This window comes from Stenella coeruleoalba (assembly GCF_951394435.1).
Source record: "Stenella coeruleoalba genome assembly, contig: scaffold_71, whole genome shotgun sequence".
NCBI lineage: Eukaryota > Metazoa > Chordata > Mammalia > Artiodactyla > Delphinidae > Stenella > Stenella coeruleoalba.
Window position 1 is genome coordinate 1,232,057 of NW_027646090.1, and position 22,001 is coordinate 1,254,057.

Genomic DNA, 22,001 nt, shown 5'->3' on the forward strand with positions numbered 1-22,001 from the left:
ATGTCCGCTCCCATAGTTTTTTAGAAGTATAAAAAATAATGTGTATTGTTTTGATTGTTTTGATTACTATTGTAGGTTAGGAAATTTTTGGGTATGGTGGTGGGAAGGTTTTATGCTACAGTGGGTACATAACAAATTAGATAGAGTAGGCTACTTGGTAGCTTTTTATAAATAGAATTGTTTTTTGTATAATTTAGTGCCTTGTTTTGATTATAAAGGTAGAAGAAAATAGTCTATAAATATTTACAATTGTTAAAAGAATAATGTGCTTGAGTTTGTGCTTTGAATAGTTGGCTGATTGAATAAGAACATATAGGTACAAGAACATCTAATTTTCTAAGGAAGACGATGAAACCGCAGACTGTGTTCCTGACGTAGATGTGACCAACATGTGACTAACCACAGGAGAAGAAAGAGACTCTGGGCGATGGGAAAATTACCTAACCTGTTTTGATCAATCTGCTGATGTAAATCACCTTTGTTTTGTGGCCTATGTGGGGGAGTTTTCGGCGTGGAAATGAAAATGTTAAATTTGAAAATGAGATCATTTTATAGTATAAAAGCTTATGGAATCTTGAAAATAAATTTGTCAGATCCTTGCATCCTCTGAGGTGTACTGAGTTCTGTCCACGCCGACTCCGTCTTCTCCTTTGGGTGAATCCTGTTCAGCTGGGGCTGGTCCCCAGCACACATGCATGTTTTAGCTGAAGGAAGAATACCTTAAACCTGGAGAGTTAAGACCCGTGTAATGGGTACAATGCAATATGACTTCAAAGGGTCTTCATTTGCTCACCGAACCTCTCCAATCCTATCACTGCTGCGTTTATGCCCCTGTACACATGCTTGATTCTCTTTCGGAGACATAGCAATCCATAGGTTTTAAGATACTTACTAGTCAGGTACATTCTTAGGCGTTTAATATGCGGTGTTGAGTCCATTTCGTTGAGCAAGGAGTAGCTCTTGTCTATTCCATATTTGGCTTAAGGAACTTTATCTGTGCTCATTTCAATCTCTGGTTTTATGCAGCACCCCAACTCACCTTTCCCCTTAAGCAAGCATAAGTTCGTTTTCTAAGTTTGAGACACTGTTCTATTCTGTAATTCAGTTCCTGTGTAGCCAAGTTTCCATTCCGTGTATTACTGATATCTTATGATGTTTCTTTTTCTGTGTGACTTATTTCAGTTAGAATCATCATACCTGAATCCACTCATTGTGCTGCTAAGGGCCTGATGACATAGATTTCATTGCTGAGTGATATTGCTTTGTAAGTAAATACCACAACTTCTTTATCCATTTTTCACTTTCTGCGATGTTGAACTTGTACTGTAAACGAGGTTCTTGTAAACAGAGGAATCCCAAACTTTGGGGTGGCTGTGTCTTTTTGATTTTAATTTCCCTAAGCTATAGGACCATAAGTGGCAGTGCCCTAGGCTCTGTTGCTTTGTTTTTTAGATGTTTCAGGAAACACCATACACTTCTCCCGAGTGGTTGTTGGCAATTTACATCCCGCCCTTCAGCATAACAAGGCTCCCAGTTCTCCATGGCCTGTCCTGCCTTTCTGCATTTTACACTTTTTTCAGATGGCCCTTTTGACCGGGGGGAAGTGAGACTTCATTGTAGTGCAGATTTCCTTTGCAAGCTTGCTTGGTTGGCCAAAAAGGGCGTATGCGTTTTTTCCTGAATATATTCAGGAAAAAACGCATACGCCCTTTTTGGCCAAGTGCATCATTCTGGACGTTCTGCCTCTTTTCCTATGCTTTCAATGCAATTCCAGTCTACCTCCTGAAATCGGTTTCCTGCAATTCTGCCCCGCTTTCAAGTCCTCTTGGCAGCCTTACTTCAGTCTATTTCTGGACGATAGCTGTCATTTATAACTCTGCAGGTTTGTGAATTACAGTGCCCCTGAGCTCCTTTCTTCAACTCGCTTTCTTGTGACCTGGCTGCAACACCGCAGGATGGCTTCAGGCCCTAATCTGGTTCCGGCACGGCACCCTGAGCCTTTGGTTATTTCCTCTTCCTAGTGGGAAATGAGAGTTAAATTTGCCCGTCCAGACACCTCCAGCTAGTCTCTCATTGGTTCTCGCTATTCCTGTTCATCTTCCGCAGAAATTGCAAACTGGGCCAAACAGGAAGTTAAAGGCGCTGACTCTCCAAGTGGGGAGAGTGTTAGTAAAGCGTCTGGAATGTTGCACCCGAGTACCAGGGTAGGAAAACTGAGACATATTTGAACACGTCTCCCGTTCACATGGTTGATCATACTTGGGTTCCACATGCATGTTTTAGCTGAAGGAAGAATACCTTAAACCTGGAGAGTTAAGACCCGTGTAATGGGTACCATGCAATATGACTTCAAAGGGTCTTCATTTTCTCACCGAACCTCTCCAATCCTATCACTGCTGCGTTTATGCCCCTGTACACATGCTTGATTCTCTTTCGGAGACATAGCAATCCATAGGTTTTAAGATACTTACTAGTCAGGTACATTCTTAGGCGTTTAATATGCGGTGTTGAGTCCATTTCGTTGAGCAAGGAGTAGCTCTTGTCTATTCCATATTTGGCTTAAGGAACTTTATCTGTGCTCATTTCAATCTCTGGTTTTATGCAGCACCCCAACTCACCTTTCCCCTTAAGCAAGCATAAGTTGGTTTTCTAAATTTGAGACCCTGTTCTGTTCTGTAATTCAGTTCCTGTGTAGCCAAGTTTCCATTCCGTGTATTACTGATATCTTATGATGTTTCTTTTTCTGTGTGACTTATTTCAGTTAGAATCATCATACCTGAATCCACTCATTGTACTGCTAAGGGCCTGATGACATAGATTTCATTGCTGAGTGATATTGCTTTGTAAGTGAATACCACAAATTCTTTATCCATTTTTCACTTTCTGCGATGTTGAACTTGTACTGTAAACGAGGTTCTTGTAAACAGAGCCATTCCAAACTTTGGGGTGGCTGTGTCTTTTTGATTTTAATTTCCCTAAGCTATAGGACCATAAGTGGCAGTGCCCTAGGCTCTGTTGCTTTGTTTTTTAGATGTTTCAGGAAACACCATACACTTCTCCCGAGTGGTTGTTGGCAATTTACATCCCGCCCATCAGCATAACAAGGCTCCCAGTTCTCCGTGGCCTGTCCTGCCTTTCTGGATTTTACACTTTTTTCAGATGGCCCTTTTGACCGGGGGGAAGTGAGACTTCATTGTAGTGCAGATTTCCTTTGCAAGCTTGCTTGGTTGGCCAAAAAGGGCGTATGCGTTTTTTCCTGAATATATTCAGGAAAAAACGCATACGCCCTTTTTGGCCAAGTGCATCATTGTGGACGTTCTGCCTCTTTTCCTATGCTTTCAATGCAATTCCAGTCTACCTCCTGAAATCGGTTTCCTGCAATTCTGCCCCGCTTTCAAGTCCTCTTGGCAGCCTTACTTCAGTCTATTTTTGGACGATAGCTGTCATTTATAACTCTGCAGGTTTGTGAATTACAGTGCCCCTGAGCTCCTTTCTTCAACTCGCTTTCTTGTGAGCTGGCCGCAACACCGCAGGATGGCTTCAGGCCCTAATCTGGTTCCGGCCCGGCATGCTGAGCCTTTGGTTAATTCCTCTTCCTGGTGGGAAATGAGAGTTAAATTTGCCCGTCCAGACACCTCCAGCTAGCCTCTCATTGGTTCTCGCTATTCCTGTTCATCTTCCGCAGAAATTGCAAACTGGGCCAAACAGGAGGTTAAAGGGACTGACTGTCCAAGTCGGGAGAGTGTTAGTAAAGCATCTGGAATGTTGCACCCGAGTACCAGGGTAGGAAAACTGAGACATATTTGAACACGTCTCCCGTTCACATGGTTGATCATACTCTGGGTTCCACATGCATGTTTTAGCTGAAGGAAGAATACCTAAAACCTGGGTAGTTGAAACCCGTGGAATGGGTACCATGCAATATGACTTCAAAGGGTCTTCATTTGCTCACCGAACATCTCCAATCCTATCACTGCTGCGTTTATGCCCCTGTACACATGCTTGATTCTCTTTCGGAGACATAGCAATCCATAGGTTTTAAGATACTTACTAGTCAGGTACATTCTTAGGCGTTTAATATGCGGTGTTGAGTCCATTTCGTTGAGCAAGGAGTAGCTCTTGTCTATTCCATATTTGGCTTAAGGAACTTTATCTGTGCTCATTTCAATCTCTGGTTTTATGCAGCACCCCAACTCACCTTTCCCCTTAAGCAAGCATAAGTTGGTTTTCTAAATTTGAGACCCTGTTCTGTTCTGTAATTCAGTTCCTGTGTAGCCAAGTTTCCATTCCGTGTATTACTGATATCTTATGATGTTTCTTTTTCTGTGTGACTTATTTCAGTCAGAATCATCATACCTGAATCCACTCATTGTGCTGCTAAGGGCCTGATGACACAGATTTCATTGCTGAGTGATATTGCTTTGTAAGTAAATACCACAACTTCTTTATCCATTTTTCACTTTCTGTGATGTTGAACTTGTACTGTAAACGAGGTTCTTGTAAACAGAGCCGTTCCAAACTTTGGGGTGGCTGTGTCTTTTTGATTTTAATTTCCCTAAGTTATAGGACCATAAGTGGAAGTGCCCTAGGTTCTGTTGCTTTGTTTTTTAGATGTTTCAGGAAACACCATACACTTCTCCCTAGTGTCTGTTGGCAATTTACATCCCGCCCATCAGCATAACAAGGCTCCCAGTTCTCCATGGCCTGTCCTGACTTTCTGGATTTTACACTTTTTTCAGATGGCCCTTTTGACCGGGGGGAAGTGAGACTTCATTGTAGTGCAGATTTCCTTTGCAAGCTTTCTTGGTTGGCCAAAAAGGGCGTATGCGTTTTTTCCTGAATATATTCAGGAAAAAACGCATACGCCCTTTTTGGCCAAGTGCATCATTCTGGACGTTCTGCCTCTTTTCCTATGCTTTCAATGCAATTCCAGTCTACCTCCTGAAATCGGTTTCCTGCAATTCTGCCCCGCTTTCAAGTCCTCTTGGCAGCCTTACTTCAGTCTATTTTTGGACGATAGCTGTCATTTATAACTCTGCAGGTTTGTGAATTACAGTGCCCCTGAGCTCCTTTCTTCAACTCGCTTTCTTGTGACCTGGCTACAACACCGCAGGATGGCTTCAGGCCCTAATCTGGTTCCGGCACGGCACGCTGAGCCTTTGGTTATTTCCTCTTCCTGGTGGGAAATGAGAGTTAAATTTGCCCGTCCAGACACCTCCAGCTAGTCTCTCATTGTTTCTCGCTATTCCTGTTCATCTTCCGCAGAAATTGCAAACTGGGCCAAACAGGAAGTTAAAGGCGCTGACTCTCCAAGTGGGGAGAGTGTTAGTAAAGCGTCTGGAATGTTGCACCCGAGTACCAGGGGAGGAAAACTGAGACATATTTGAACACGTCTCCCGTTCACATGGTTGATCATACTTGGGTTTCACATGCATGTTTTAGCCGAAGGAAGAATACCTTAAACCTGGAGAGTTAAGACCCGTGTAATGGGTACCATGCAATATGACTTCAAAGGGTCTTCATTTGCTCACCGAACCTCTCCAATCCTATCACTGCTGCGTTTATGCCCCTGTACACATGCTTGATTCTCTTTCGGAGACATAGCAATCCATAGGTTTTAAGATACTTACTAGTCAGGTACATTCTTAGGCGTTTAATATGCGGTGTTGAGTCCATTTCGTTGAGCAAGGAGTAGCTCTTGTCTATTCCATATTTGGCTTAAGGAACTTTATCTGTGCTCATTTCAATCTCTGGTTTTATGCAGCACCCCAACTCACCTTTCCCCTTAAGCAAGCATAAGTTGGTTTTCTAAATTTGAGACCCTGTTCTGTTCTGTAATTCAGTTCCTGTGTAGCCAAGTTTACATTCCGTGTATTACTGATATCTTATGATGTTTCTTTTTCTGTGTGACTTATTTCAGTTAGAATCATCATACCTGAATCCACTCATTGTGCTGCTAAGGGCCTGATGACACAGATTTCATTGCTGAGTGATATTGCTTTGTAAGTAAATACCACAACTTCTTTATCCATTTTTCACTTTCTGCGATGTTGAACTTGTACTGTAAACGAGGTTCTTGTAAACAGAGCCGTTCCAAACTTTGGGGTGGCTGTGTCTTTTTGATTTTAATTTCCCTAAGCTATAGGACCATAAGTGGAAGTGCCCTAGGTTCTGTTGCTTTGTTTTTTAGATGTTTCAGGAAACACCATACACTTCTCCCGAGTGGTTGTTGGCAATTTACATCCCGCCCATCAGCATAACAAGGCTCCCAGTTCTCCATGGCCTGTCCTGCCTTTCTGGATTTTACACTTTTTTCAGATGGCCCTTTTGACCGGGGGGAAGTGAGACTTCATTGTAGTGCAGATTTCCTTTGCAAGCTTGCTTGGTTGGCCAAAAAGGGCGTATGCGTTTTTTCCTGAATATATTCAGGAAAAAACGCATACGCCCTTTTTGGCCAAGTGCATCATTGTGGACGTTCTGCCTCTTTTCCTATGCATTCAATGCAATTCCAGTCTACCTCCTAAAATCGGTTTCCTGCAATTCTGCCCCGCTTTCAAGTCCTCTTGGCAGCCTTACTTCAGTCTATTTTTGGACGATAGCTGTCATTTATAACTCTGCAGGTTTGTGAATTACAGTGCCCCTGAGCTCCTTTCTTCAACTCGCTTTCTTGTGAGCGGGCCGCAACACCGCAGGATGGCTTCAGGCCCTAATCTGGTTCCGGCACGGCACACTGAGCCTTTGGTTATTTCCTCTTCCTGGTGGGAAATGAGAGTTAAATTTGCCCGTCCAGACACCTCCAGCTAGCCTCTCATTGGTTCTCGCTATTCCTGTTCATCTTCCGCAGAAATTGCAAACTGTGCCAAACAGGAGGTTAAAGGCGCTGACTCTCCAAGTGGGGAGAGTGTTAGTAAAGCGTCTGGAATGTTGCACCCGAGTACCAGGGGAGGAAAACTGAGACATATTTGAACACGTCTCCCGTTCACATGGTTGATCATACTTGGGTTCCACATGCATGTTTTAGCTGAAGGAAGAATACCTAAAACCTGGGTAGTTGAAACCCGTGGAATGGGTACCATGCAATATGACTTCAAAGGGTCTTCATTTGCTCACCAAACCTCCCCAATCCTATCACTGCTGCGTTTATGCGCCTGTACACATGCTTGATTCTCTTTCGGAGACATAGCAATCCATAGGTTTTAAGATACTTACTAGTCAGGTACATTCTTAGGCGTTTAATATGCGGTGTTGAGTCCATTTCGTTGAGCAAGGAGTAGCTCTTGTCTATTCCATATTTGGCTTAAGGAACTTTATCTGTGCTCATTTCAATCTCTGGTTTTATGCAGCACCCCAACTCACCTTTCCCCTTAAGCAAGCATAAGTTGGTTTTCTAAATTTGAGACCCTGTTCTGTTCTGTAATTCAGTTCCTGTGTAGCCAAGTTTACATTCCGTGTATTACTGATATCTTATGATGTTTCTTTTTCTGTGTGACTTATTTCAGTTAGAATCATCATACCTGAATCCACTCATTGTGCTGCTAAGGGCCTGATGACACAGATTTCATTGCTGAGTGATATTGCTTTGTAAGTAAATACCACAACTTCTTTATCCATTTTTCACTTTCTGCGATGTTGAACTTGTACTGTAAACGAGGTTCTTGTAAACAGAGCCGTTCCAAACTTTGGGGTGGCTGTGTCTTTTTGATTTTAATTTCCCTAAGCTATAGGACCATAAGTGGAAGTGCCCTAGGTTCTGTTGCTTTGTTTTTTAGATGTTTCAGGAAACACCATACACTTCTCCCGAGTGGTTGTTGGCAATTTACATCCCGCCCATCAGCATAACAAGGCTCCCAGTTCTCCATGGCCTGTCCTGCCTTTCTGGATTTTACACTTTTTTCAGATGGCCCTTTTGACCGGGGGGAAGTGAGACTTCATTGTAGTGCAGATTTCCTTTGCAAGCTTGCTTGGTTGGCCAAAAAGGGCGTATGCGTTTTTTCCTGAATATATTCAGGAAAATACGCATACGCCGTTTTTGGCCAAGTGCATCATTGTGGACGTTCTGCCTCTTTTCCTATGCTTTCAATGCAATTCCAGTCTACCTCCTGAAATCGGTTTCCTGCAATTCTGCCCCGCTTTCAAGTCCTCTTGGCAGCCTTACTTCAGTCTATTTTTGGACGATAGCTGTCATTTATAACTCTGCAGGTTTGTGAATTACAGTGCCCCTGAGCTCCTTTCTTCAACTCGCTTTCTTGTGACCTTGCCGCAACACCGCAGGATGGCTTCAGGCCCTAATCTGGTTCCGGCACGGCACACTGAGACTTTGGTTAATTCCTCTTCCTGGTGGGAAATGAGAGTTAAATTTGCCCGTCCAGACACCTCCAGCTAGCCTCTCATTGGTTCTCGCTATTCCTGTTCATCTTCCGCAGAAATTGCAAACTGGGCCAAACAGGAGGTTAAAGGGACTGACTCTCCAAGTGGGGAGAGTGTTAGTAAAGCGTCTGGAATGTTGCACCCGAGTACCAGGGGAGGAAAACTGAGACATATTTGAACACGTCTCCCGTTCACATGGTTGATCATACTTGGGTTTCACATGCATGTTTTAGCCGAAGGAAGAATACCTTAAACCTGGAGAGTTAAGACCCGTGTAATGGGTACCATGCAATATGACTTCAAAGGGTCTTCATTTGCTCACCGAACCTCTCCAATCCTATCACTGCTGCGTTTATGCCCCTGTACACATGCTTGATTCTCTTTCGGAGACATAGCAATCCATAGGTTTTAAGATACTTACTAGTCAGGTACATTCTTAGGCGTTTAATATGCGGTGTTGAGTCCATTTCGTTGAGCAAGGAGTAGCTCTTGTCTATTCCATATTTGGCTTAAGGAACTTTATCTGTGCTCATTTCAATCTCTGGTTTTATGCAGCACCCCAACTCACCTTTCCCCTTAAGCAAGCATAAGTTGGTTTTCTAAATTTGAGACCCTGTTCTGTTCTGTAATTCAGTTCCTGTGTAGCCAAGTTTACATTCCGTGTATTACTGATATCTTATGATGTTTCTTTTTCTGTGTGACTTATTTCAGTTAGAATCATCATACCTGAATCCACTCATTGTGCTGCTAAGGGCCTGATGACACAGATTTCATTGCTGAGTGATATTGCTTTGTAAGTAAATACCACAACTTCTTTATCCATTTTTCACTTTCTGCGATGTTGAACTTGTACTGTAAACGAGGTTCTTGTAAACAGAGCCGTTCCAAACTTTGGGGTGGCTGTGTCTTTTTGATTTTAATTTCCCTAAGCTATAGGACCATAAGTGGAAGTGCCCTAGGTTCTGTTGCTTTGTTTTTTAGATGTTTCAGGAAACACCATACACTTCTCCCGAGTGGTTGTTGGCAATTTACATCCCGCCCATCAGCATAACAAGGCTCCCAGTTCTCCATGGCCTGTCCTGCCTTTCTGGATTTTACACTTTTTTCAGATGTCCCTTTTGACCGGGGGGAAGTGAGACTTCATTGTAGTGCAGATTTCCTTTGCAAGCTTGCTTGGTTGGCCAAAAAGGGCGTATGCGTTTTTTCCTGAATATATTCAGGAAAAAACGCATACGCCCTTTTTGGCCAAGTGCATCATTGTGGACGTTCTGCCTCTTTTCCTATGCATTCAATGCAATTCCAGTCTACCTCCTAAAATCGGTTTCCTGCAATTCTGCCCCGCTTTCAAGTCCTCTTGGCAGCCTTACTTCAGTCTATTTTTGGACGATAGCTGTCATTTATAACTCTGCAGGTTTGTGAATTACAGTGCCCCTGAGCTCCTTTCTTCAACTCGCTTTCTTGTGAGCGGGCCGCAACACCGCAGGATGGCTTCAGGCCCTAATCTGGTTCCGGCACGGCACACTGAGCCTTTGGTTATTTCCTCTTCCTGGTGGGAAATGAGAGTTAAATTTGCCCGTCCAGACACCTCCAGCTAGCCTCTCATTGGTTCTCGCTATTCCTGTTCATCTTCCGCAGAAATTGCAAACTGTGCCAAACAGGAGGTTAAAGGCGCTGACTCTCCAAGTGGGGAGAGTGTTAGTAAAGCGTCTGGAATGTTGCACCCGAGTACCAGGGGAGGAAAACTGAGACATATTTGAACACGTCTCCCGTTCACATGGTTGATCATACTTGGGTTCCACATGCATGTTTTAGCTGAAGGAAGAATACCTAAAACCTGGGTAGTTGAAACCCGTGGAATGGGTACCATGCAATATGACTTCAAAGGGTCTTCATTTGCTCACCAAACCTCCCCAATCCTATCACTGCTGCGTTTATGCGCCTGTACACATGCTTGATTCTCTTTCGGAGACATAGCAATCCATAGGTTTTAAGATACTTACTAGTCAGGTACATTCTTAGGCGTTTAATATGCGGTGTTGAGTCCATTTCGTTGAGCAAGGAGTAGCTCTTGTCTATTCCATATTTGGCTTAAGGAACTTTATCTGTGCTCATTTCAATCTCTGGTTTTATGCAGCACCCCAACTCACCTTTCCCCTTAAGCAAGCATAAGTTGGTTTTCTAAATTTGAGACCCTGTTCTGTTCTGTAATTCAGTTCCTGTGTAGCCAAGTTTACATTCCGTGTATTACTGATATCTTATGATGTTTCTTTTTCTGTGTGACTTATTTCAGTTAGAATCATCATACCTGAATCCACTCATTGTGCTGCTAAGGGCCTGATGACACAGATTTCATTGCTGAGTGATATTGCTTTGTAAGTAAATACCACAACTTCTTTATCCATTTTTCACTTTCTGCGATGTTGAACTTGTACTGTAAACGAGGTTCTTGTAAACAGAGCCGTTCCAAACTTTGGGGTGGCTGTGTCTTTTTGATTTTAATTTCCCTAAGCTATAGGACCATAAGTGGAAGTGCCCTAGGTTCTGTTGCTTTGTTTTTTAGATGTTTCAGGAAACACCATACACTTCTCCCGAGTGGTTGTTGGCAATTTACATCCCGCCCATCAGCATAACAAGGCTCCCAGTTCTCCATGGCCTGTCCTGCCTTTCTGGATTTTACACTTTTTTCAGATGGCCCTTTTGACCGGGGGGAAGTGAGACTTCATTGTAGTGCAGATTTCCTTTGCAAGCTTGCTTGGTTGGCCAAAAAGGGCGTATGCGTTTTTTCCTGAATATATTCAGGAAAATACGCATACGCCGTTTTTGGCCAAGTGCATCATTGTGTACGTTCTGCCTCTTTTCCTATGCTTTCAATGCAATTCCAGTCTACCTCCTGAAATCGGTTTCCTGCAATTCTGCCCCGCTTTCAAGTCCTCTTGGCAGCCTTACTTCAGTCTATTTTTGGACGATAGCTGTCATTTATAACTCTGCAGGTTTGTGAATTACAGTGCCCCTGAGCTCCTTTCTTCAACTCGCTTTCTTGTGACCTTGCCGCAACACCGCAGGATGGCTTCAGGCCCTAATCTGGTTCCGGCACGGCACACTGAGACTTTGGTTAATTCCTCTTCCTGGTGGGAAATGAGAGTTAAATTTGCCCGTCCAGACACCTCCAGCTAGCCTCTCATTGGTTCTCGCTATTCCTGTTCATCTTCCGCAGAAATTGCAAACTGGGCCAAACAGGAGGTTAAAGGGACTGACTCTCCAAGTGGGGAGAGTGTTAGTAAAGCGTCTGGAATGTTGCACCCGAGTACCAGGGGAGGAAAACTGAGACATATTTGAACACGTCTCCCGTTCACATGGTTGATCATACTTGGGTTCCACATGCATGTTTTAGCTGAAGGAAGAATACCTAAAACCTGGGTAGTTGAAACCCGTGGAATGGGTACCATGTAATATGACTTCAAAGGGTCTTCATTTGCTCACCGAACCTCTCCAATCCTATCACTGCTGCGTTTATGCCCCTGTACACATGCTTGATTCTCTTTCGGAGACGTAGCAATCCATAGGTTTTAAGATACTTACTAGTCAGGTACATTCTTAGGCGTTTAATATGCGGTGTTGAGTCCATTTCATTGAGCAAGGAGTAGCTCTTGTCTATTCCATATTTGGCTTAAGGAACTTTATCTGTGCTCATTTCAATCTCTGGTTTTATGCAGCACCCCAACTCACCTTTCCCCTTAAGCAAGCATAAGTTGGTTTTCTAAATTTGAGACCCTGTTCTGTTCTGTAATTCAGTTCCTGTGTAGCCAAGTTTACATTCCGTGTATTACTGATATCTTATGATGTTTCTATTTCTGTGTGACTTATTTCAGTTAGATTCATCATACCTGAATCCACTCATTGTGCTGCTAAGGGCCTGATGACACAGATTTCATTGCTGAGTGATATTGCTTTGTAAGTAAATACCACAACTTCTTTATCCATTTTTCACTTTCTGCGATGTTGAACTTGTACTGTAAACGAGGTTCTTGTAAACAGAGGCGTCCCAAACTTTGGGGTGGTTGTGTCTTTTTGATTTTAATTTCCCTAAGCTATAGGACCATAAGTGGCAGTGCCCTAGGCTCTGTTGCTTTGTTTTTTAGATGTTTCAGGAAACACCATAAACTTCTCCCGAGTGTCTGTTGGCAATTTACATTCCGCCCATCAGCATAACAAAGCTCCCAGTTCTCCATGGCCTGTCCTGCCTTTCTGGATTTTACACTTTTTTCAGATGGCCCTTTTGACCGGGGGGAAGTGAGACTTCATTGTAGTGCAGATTTCCTTTGCAAGCTTGCTTCGTTTGCCAAAAACGGCGTATGCGTTTTTTCCTGAATATATTCAGGAAAAAACGCATACGCCCTTTTTGGCCAAGTGCATCATTGTGGACGTTCTGCCTCTTTTCCTATGCTTTCAATGCAATTCCAGTCTACCTCCTGAAATCGGTTTCCTGCAATTCTGCCCCGCTTTCAAGTCCTCTGGGCAGCCTTACTTCAGTCTATTTTTGGACGATAGCTGTCATTTATAACTCTGCAGGTTTGTGAATTACAGTGCCCCTGAGCTCCTTTCTTCAACTCGCTTTCTTGTGCCCTGGCCGCAACACCGCAGGATGGCTTCAGGCCCTAATCTGGTTCCGGCCCGTCATGGTGAGCCTTTGGTTAATTCCTCTTCCTGGTGGGAAATGAGAGTTAAATTTGCCCGTCCAGACACCTCCAGCTAGCCTCTCATTGGTTCTCGCTATTCCTGTTCATCTTCCGCAGAAATTGCAAACTGGGCCAAACAGGAGGTTAAAGGGACTGACTCTCCAAGTGGGGAGAGTGTTAGTAAAGCGTCTGGAATGTTGCACCCGAGTACCAGGGCAGGAAAACTGAGACATATTTGAACACGTCTCCCGATCACATGGTTGATCATACTCTAGGTTCCACATGCATGTTTTAGCTGAAGGAAGAATACCTTAAACCTGGGTAGTTGAAACCCGTGGAATGGGTACCATGCAATATGACTTCAAAGGGTCTTCATTTGCTCACCGAACCTCTCCAATCCTATCACTGCTGCGTTTATGCCCCTGTACACATGCTTGATTCTCTTTCGGAGACATAGCAATCCATAGGTTTTAAGATACTTACTAGTCAGGTACATTCTTAGGGGTTTAATATGGGGTTTTGAGTCCATTTCGTTGAGCAACGAGTAGCTCTTGTCTATTCCATATTTGGCTTAAGGAACTTTATCTGTGCTCATTTCAATCTCTGGTTTTATGCAGCACCCCAACTCACCTTTACCCTTAAGCAAGCATAAGTTGGTTTTCTAAATTTGAGACCCTGTTCTGTTCTGTAATTCAGTTCCTGTGTAGCCAAGTTTACATTACGTGTATTACTGATATCTTATGATGTTTCTTTTTCTGTGTGACTTATTTCAGTTAGAATCATCATACCTGAATCCACTCATTGTGCTGCTAAGGGCCTGATGACACAGATTTCATTGCTGAGTGATATTGCTTTGTAAGTAAATACCACAACTTCTTTATCCATTTTTCACTTTCGGCGATGTTGAACTTGTACTGTAAACGAGGTTCTTGTAAACAGAGCCGTTCCAAACTTTGGGGTGGCTGTGTCTTTTTGATTTTAAATTCCCTAAGCCTTAGGACCATAAGTGGCAGTGCCCTAGGCTCTGTTGCTTTGTTTTTTAGATGTTTCAGGAAACACCATACACTTCTCCCAAGTGGTTGTTGGCAATTTACATCCCGCCCATCAGCATAACAAGGCTCCCAGTTCTCCATGGCATGTCCTGCCTTTCTGGATTTTACACTTTTTTCAGATGGCCCTTTTGACCGGGGGGAAGTGAGACTTCATTGTAGTGCAGATTTCCTTTGCAAGCTTGCTTGGTTGGCCAAAAAGGGCGTATGCGTTTTTTCCTGAATATATTCAGGAAAAAACGCATACGCCCTTTTTGGCCAAGTGCATCATTGTGGACGTTCTGCCTCTTTTCCTATGCTTTCAATGCAATTCCAGTCTACCTCCTGAAATCGGTTTCCTGCAATTCTGCCCCACTTTCAACTCCTCTTGGCAGCCTTACTTCAGTCTATTTTTGGACGATAGCTGTCATTTATAACTCTGCAGGTTTGTGAATTACAGTGCCCCTGAGCTCCTTTCTTCAACTCGCTTTCTTTTGAGCTGGCCGCAATACAGCAGGATGGCTTCAGGCCCTAATCTAGTTCCTGTACGGCACGCTGAGCCTTTGGTTATTTCCTCTTCCTGGTGGGAAATGAGAGTTAAATTTGCCCGTCCAGACACCTCCAGCTAGCCTCTCATTGGTTCTCACTATTCCTGTTCATCTTCCGCAGAAATTGCAAACTGGGCCAAACAGGAGGTTAAAGGCGCTGACTCTCCAAGTGGGGAGAGTGTTAGTAAAGCGTCTGGAATGTTGCACCCGAGTACCAGGGGAGGAAAACTGAGACATATTTGAACACGTCTCCCGTTCACATGGTTGATCATACTTGGGTTCCACATGCATGTTTTAGCTGAAGGAAGAATACCTAAAACCTGGGTAGTTGAAACCCGTGGAATGGGTACCATGCAATATGACTTCAAAGGGTCTTCATTTGCTCACCGAACCTCTCCAATCCTATCACTGCTGCGTTTATGCCCCTGTACACATGCTTGATTCTCTTTCGGAGACATAGCAATCCATAGGTTTTAAGATACTTACTAGTCAGGTACATTCTTAGGCGTTTAATATGCGGTGTTGAGTCCATTTCGTTGAGCAAGGAGTAGCTCTTGTCTATTCCATATTTGGCTTAAGGAACTTTATCTGTGCTCATTTCAATCTCTGGTTTTATGCAGCACCCCAACTCACCTTTCCCCTTAAGCAAGCATAAGTTGGTTTTCTAAATTTGAGACCCTGTTCTGTTCTGTAATTCAGTTCCTGTGTAGCCAAGTTTACATTCCGTGTATTACTGATATCTTATGATGTTTCTTTTTCTGTGTGACTTATTTCAGTTAGAATCATCATACCTGAATCCACTCATTGTGCTGCTAAGGGCCTGATGACACAGATTTCATTGCTGAGTGATATTGCTTTGTAAGTAAATACCACAACTTCTTTATCTATTTTTCACTTTCTGCGATGTTGAACTTGTACTGTAAACGAGGTTCTTGTAAACAGAGCCGTTCCAAACTTTGGGGTGGCTGTGTCTTTTTGATTTTAATTTCCCTAAGCTATAGGACCATAAGTGGAAGTGCCCTAGGTTCTGTTGCTTTGTTTTTTAGATGTTTCAGGAAACACCATACACTTCTCCCGAGTGTCTGTTGGCAATTTACATCCCGCCCATCAGCATAACAAGGCTCCCAGTTCTCCATGGCCTGTCCTGCCTTTCTGGATTTTACACTTTTTTCAGATGGCCCTTTTGACCGGGGGGAAGTGAGACTTCATTGTAGTGCAGACTTCCTTTGCAAGCTTGCTTGGTTGGCCAAAAAGGGCGTATGCGTTTTTTCCTGAATATATTCAGGAAAAAACGCATACGCCCTTTTTGGCCAAGTGCATCATTGTGGACGTTCTGCCTCTATTCCTATGCTTTCAATGCAATTCCAGTCTACCTCCTGAAATCGGTTTCCTGCAATTCTGCCCCGCTTTCAAGTCCTCTTGGCAGCCTTACTTCAGTCTATTTTTGGACGATAGCTGTCATTTATAACTCTGCAGGTTTGTGAATTACAGTGCCCCTGAGCTCCTTTCTTCAACTCGCTTTCTTGTGACCTGGCCGCAACACCGCAGGATGGCTTCAGGCCTTAATCTGGTTCCAGCACGGCACGCTGAGTCCTTGGTTATTTCCTCTTCCTGGTGGGAAATGAGAGTTAAATTTGCCCGTCCAGACACCTCCAGCTAGTCTCTCATTGGTTCTCGCTATTCCTGTTCATCTTCCGCAGAAATTGCAAACTGTGCCAAACAGGAGGTTAAAGGCGCTGACTCTCCAAGTGGGGAGAGTGTTAGTAAAGCGTCTGGAATGTTGCACCCGAGTACCAGGGGAGGAAAACTGAGACATATTTGAACACGTCTCCCGATCACATGGTTGATCATACTCTGGGTTCCACATGCATGTTTTAGCTGAAGGAAGAATACCTAAAACCTGGGTAGTTGAAACCCGTGGAATGGGTACCATGCAATATGACTTCAAAGGGTCTTCATTTGCTCACCGAACCTCTCCAATCCTATCACTGCTGCGTTTATGCCCCTGTACACATGCTTGATTCTCTTTCGGAGACATAGCAATCCATAGGTTTTAAGATACTTACTAGTCAGGTACATTCTTAGGCGTTTAATATGCGGTGTTGAGTCCATTTCGTTGAGCAAGGAGTAGCTCTTGTCTATTCCATATTTGGCTTAAGGAACTTTATCTGTGCTCATTTCAATCTCTGGTTTTATGCAGCACCCCAACTCACCTTTCCCCTTAAGCAAGCATAAGTTGGTTTTCTAAATTTGAGACCCTGTTCTGTTCTGTAATTCAGTTCCTGTGTAGCCAAGTTTACATTCCGTGTATTACTCATATCTTATGATGTTTCTATTTCTGTGTGACTTATTTCAGTTAGAATCATCATACCTGAATCCACTCATTGTGCTGCTAAGGGCCTGATGACACAGATTTCATTGCTGAGTGATATTGCTTTGTAAGTAAATACCACAACTTCTTTATCCATTTTTCACTTTCTGCGATGTTGAACTTGTACTGTAAACGAGGTTCCTGTAAACAGAGGCGTCCCAAACTTTGGGGTGGCTGTGTCTTTTTGATTTTAATTTCCCTAAGCTATAGGACCATAAGTGGAAGTGCCCTAGGCTCTGTTGCTTTGTTTTTTAGATGTTTCAGGAAACACCATAAACTTCTCCCAAGTGTCTGTTGGCAATTTACATTCCGCCCATCAGCATAACAAAGCTCCCAGTTCTCCATGGCCTGTCCTGCCTTTCTGGATTTTACACTTTTTTCAGATGGCCCTTTTGACCGGGGGGAAGTGAGACTTCATTGTAGTGCAGATTTCCTTTGCAAGCTTGCTTCGTTTGCCAAAAACGGCGTATGCGTTTTTTCCTGAATATATTCAGGAAAAAACGCATACGCCCTTTTTGGCCAAGTGCATCATTGTGGACGTTCTGCCTCTTTTCCTATGCTTTCAATGCAATTCCAGTCTACCTCCTGAAATCGGTTTCCTGCAATTCTGCCCCGCTTTCAAGTCCTCTTGGCAGCCTTACTTCAGTCTATTTTTGGACGATAGCTGTCATTTATAACTCTGCAGGTTTGTGAATTACAGTGCCCCTGAGCTCCTTTCTTCAACTCGCTTTCTTGTGCCCTGGACGCAACACCGCAGGATGGCTTCAGGCCCTAATCTGGTTCCGGCCCGTCAAGGTGAGCCTTTGGTTAATTCCTCTTCCTGGTGGGAAATGAGAGTTAAATTTGCCCGTCCAGACACCTCCAGCTAGCCTCTCATTGGTTCTCGCTATTCCTGTTCATCTTCCGCAGAAATTGCAAACTGGGCCAAACAGGAGGTTAAAGGGACTGACTCTCCAAGTGGGGAGAGTGTTAGTAAAGCGTCTGGAATGTTGCACCCGAGTACCAGGGCAGGAAAACTGAGACATATTTGAACACGTCTCCCGATCACATGGTTGATCATACTCTAGGTTCCACATGCATGTTTTAGCTGAAGGAAGAATACCTTAAACCTGGGTAGTTGAAACCCGTGGAATGGGTACCATGCAATATGACTTCAAAGGGTCTTCATTTGCTCACCGAACCTCTCCAATCCTATCACTGCTGCGTTTATGCCCCTGTACACATGCTTGATTCTCTTTCGGAGACATAGCAATCCATAGGTTTTAAGATACTTACTAGTCAGGTACATTCTTAGGGGTTTAATATGGGGTTTTGAGTCCATTTCGTTGAGCAAGGAGTAGCTCTTGTCTATTCCATATTTGGCTTAAGGAACTTTATCTGTGCTCATTTCAATCTCTGGTTTTATGCAGCACCCCAACTCACCTTTCCCCTTAAGCAAGCATAAGTTGGTTTTCTAAATTTGAGACCCTGTTCTGTTCTGTAATTCAGTTCCTGTGTAGCCAAGTTTACATTCCGTGTATTACTGATATCTTATGATGTTTCTATTTCTGTGTGACTTATTTCAGTTAGAATCATCATACCTGAATCCACTCATTGTGCTGCTAAGGGCCTGATGACACAGATTTCATTGCTGAGTGATATTGCTTTGTAAGTAAATACCACAACGTCTTTATCCATTTTTCACTTTCTGCGATGTTGAACTTGTACTGTAAACGAGGTTCTTGTAAACAGAGGCGTCCCAAACTTTGGGGTGGCTGTGTCTTTTTGATTTTAATTTCCCTAAGCTATAGGACCATAAGTGGAAGTGCCCTAGGCTCTGTTGCTTTGTTTTTTAGATGTTTCAGGAAACACCATACACTTCTCCCGAGTGGTTGCTGGCAATTTACATCCCACCCATCACCATAACAAGGCTCCCAGTTCTCCATGGCCTGTCCTGCCTTTCTGTATTTTACACTTTTTTCAGATGGCCCTTTTGACCGGGGGGAAGTGAGACTTCATTGTAGTGCAGATTTCCTTTGCAAGCTTGCTTGGTTGGCCAAAAAGGGCGTATGCGTTTTTTCCTGAATATATTCAGGAAAAAACGCATACGCCCTTTTTGGACAAGTGCATCATTGTGGACGTTCTGCCTCTTTTCCTATGCTTTCAATGCAATTCCAGTCTACCTCCTGAAATCGGTTTCCTGCAATTCTGCCCCGCTTTCAAGTCCTCTGGGCAGCCTTACTTCAGTCTATTTTTGGACGATAGCTGTCATTTATAACTCTGCAGGTTTGTGAATTACAGTGCCCCTGAGCTCCTTTCTTCAACTCGCTTTCTTGTGAGCTGGCCGCAACACCGCAGGATGGCTTCAGGCCCTAATCTTGTTCCGGCACGGCACGCTGAGCCTTTGGTTAATTCCTCTTCCTGGTGGGAAATGAGAGTTAAATTTGCCCGTCCAGACACCTCCAGCTAGTCTCTCATTGGTTCTCGCTATTCCTGTTCATCTTCCGCAGAAATTGCAAACTGGGCCAAACAGGAGGTTAAAGACACTGACTCTCCAAGTCGGGAGAGTGTTAGTAAAGCGTCTGGAATGTTGCACCCGAGTACCAGGGTACAAAAACTGAGACATATTTGAACACGTCTCCCGATCACATGGTTGATCATACTCTGGGTTCCACATGCATGTTTTAGCTGAAGGAAGAATACCTAAAACCTGGGTAGTTGAAACCCGTGGAATGGGTACCATGCAATATGACTTCAAAGGGTCTTCATTTGCTCACCGAACCTCTCCAATCCTATCACTGCTGCGTTTATGCCCCTGTACACATGCTTGATTCTCTTTCGGAGACATAGCAATCCATAGGTTTTAAGATACTTACTAGTCAGGTACATTCTTAGGCGTTTAATATGCGGTGTTGAGTCCATTTCGTTGAGCAAGGAGTAGCTCTTGTCTATTCCATATTTGGCTTAAGGAATTTTATCTGTGCTCATTTCAATCTCTGGTTTTATGTAGCAACCCAACTCACCTTTCCCCTTAAGCAAGCATAAGTTGGTTTTCTAAATTTGATAACCTGTTCTGTTTTGGAATTCAGTTCCTGTGTAGCCAAGTTTACATTCCGTGTATTAGTGATATCTTATGATGTTTCTTTTTCTGTGTGACTTATTTCAGTTAGAATCATCGTACCTGAATCTACTCATTATGCTGCTACGGGCCTGATGACATAGATTTCATTGCTGAGTGATACTGCATTGTACGTAAGTACCACAAGTTCTTTATCCATTTTTCACTTTCTGCGATGTTGAACTTGTACTGTAAACGAGGTTCTTGTAAACAGAGCCGTTCCAAACTTTGGGGTGGCTGTGTCTTTTTGATTTTAATTTCCCTAAGCTATAGGACCATAAGTGGAAGTGCCCTAGGCTCTGTTGCTTTGTTTTTTAGATGTTTCAGGAAACACCATACACTTCTCCCGAGTGTCTGTTGGCAATTTACATCCCGCCCATCAGCATAACAAGGCTCCCAGTTCTCCATGGCCTGTCCTGCCTTTCTGGATTTTACACTTTTTTCAGATGGCCCTTTTGACTGGGGGGAAGTGAGACTTCATTGTAGTGCAGATTTCCTTTGCAAGCTTGCTTGGTTGGCCAAAAAGGGCGTATGCGTTTTTTCCTGATTATATTCAGGAAAAAACGCATACGCCCTTTTTGGCCAAGTGCATCATTGTGGACGTTCTGCCTCTTTTCCTATGCTTTCAATGCAATTCCAGTCTACCTCCTGAAATCGGTTTCCTGCAATTCTGCCCCGCTTTCAAGTCCTCTTGGCAGCCTTACTTCAGTCTATTTTTGGATGATAGCTGTCATTTATAACTCTGCGGGTTTGTGAATTACAGTGCCCCTGAGCTCCTTTCTTCAACTCGCTTTCTTGTGACCTGGCCGCAACACCGCAGGATGGCTTCAGGCCCTAATCTGGTTCCGGCACGGCACGCTGAGCCTTTGGTTAATTCCTCTTCCTGGTGGGAAATGAGAGTTAAATTTGCCCGTCCAGACACCTCCAGCTAGCCTCTCATTGGTTCTCGCTATTCCTGTTCATCTTCCGCAGAAATTGCAAACTGGGCCAAACAGGAGGTTAAAGGGTCTGACTCTCCAAGTGGGGAGAGTGTTAGTAAAGCGTCTGGAATGTTGCACCCGAGTACCAGGGGAGGAAAACTGAGACATATTTGAACACGTCTCCCGATCACATGGTTGATCATACTCTAGGTTCCACATGCATGTTTTAGCTGAAGGAAGAATACCTTAAACCTGGGTAGGTGAAACCTGTGGAATGGGTACCATGCAATATGACTTCAAAGGGTCTTCATTTGCTCACCGAACCTCTCCAATCCTAGCACTGCTGCGTTTATGCCCCTGTACACATGCTTGATTCTCTTTCGGAGACATAGTAATCCATAGGTTTTAAGATACTTACTAGTCAGGTACATTCTTAGGCGTTTAATATGGGGTGTTGAGTCCATTTCGTTGAGCAAGGAGTAGCTCTTGTCTATTCCATATTTGGCTTAAGGAACTTTATCTGTGCTCATTTCAATCTCTGGTTTTATGCAGCACCCCAACTCACCTTTCCCCTTAAGCAAGAATAAGTTGGTTTTCTAAATTTGAGACCCTGTTCTGTTCTGTAATTCAGTTCCTGTGTAGCCAAGTTTACATTCCGTGTATTACTGATATCTTATGATGTTCTTTTTCTGTGTGACTTATTTTAGTTAGAATCATCATACCTGAATCCACTCATTGTGCTGCTAAGGGCCTGATGACACAGATTTCATTGCTGAGTGATATTGCTTTGTAATTAAATACCACAACTTCTTTATCCATTTTTCACTTTCTGCGATGTTGAACTTGTACTGTAAACGAGGTTCTTGTAAACAGAGCCGTTCCAAACTTTGGGGTGGCTGTGTCTTTTTGATTTTAATTTCCCTAAGCTATAGGACCATAAGTGGAAGTGCCCTAGGTTCTGTGGCTTTGTTTTTTAGATGTTTCAGGAAACACC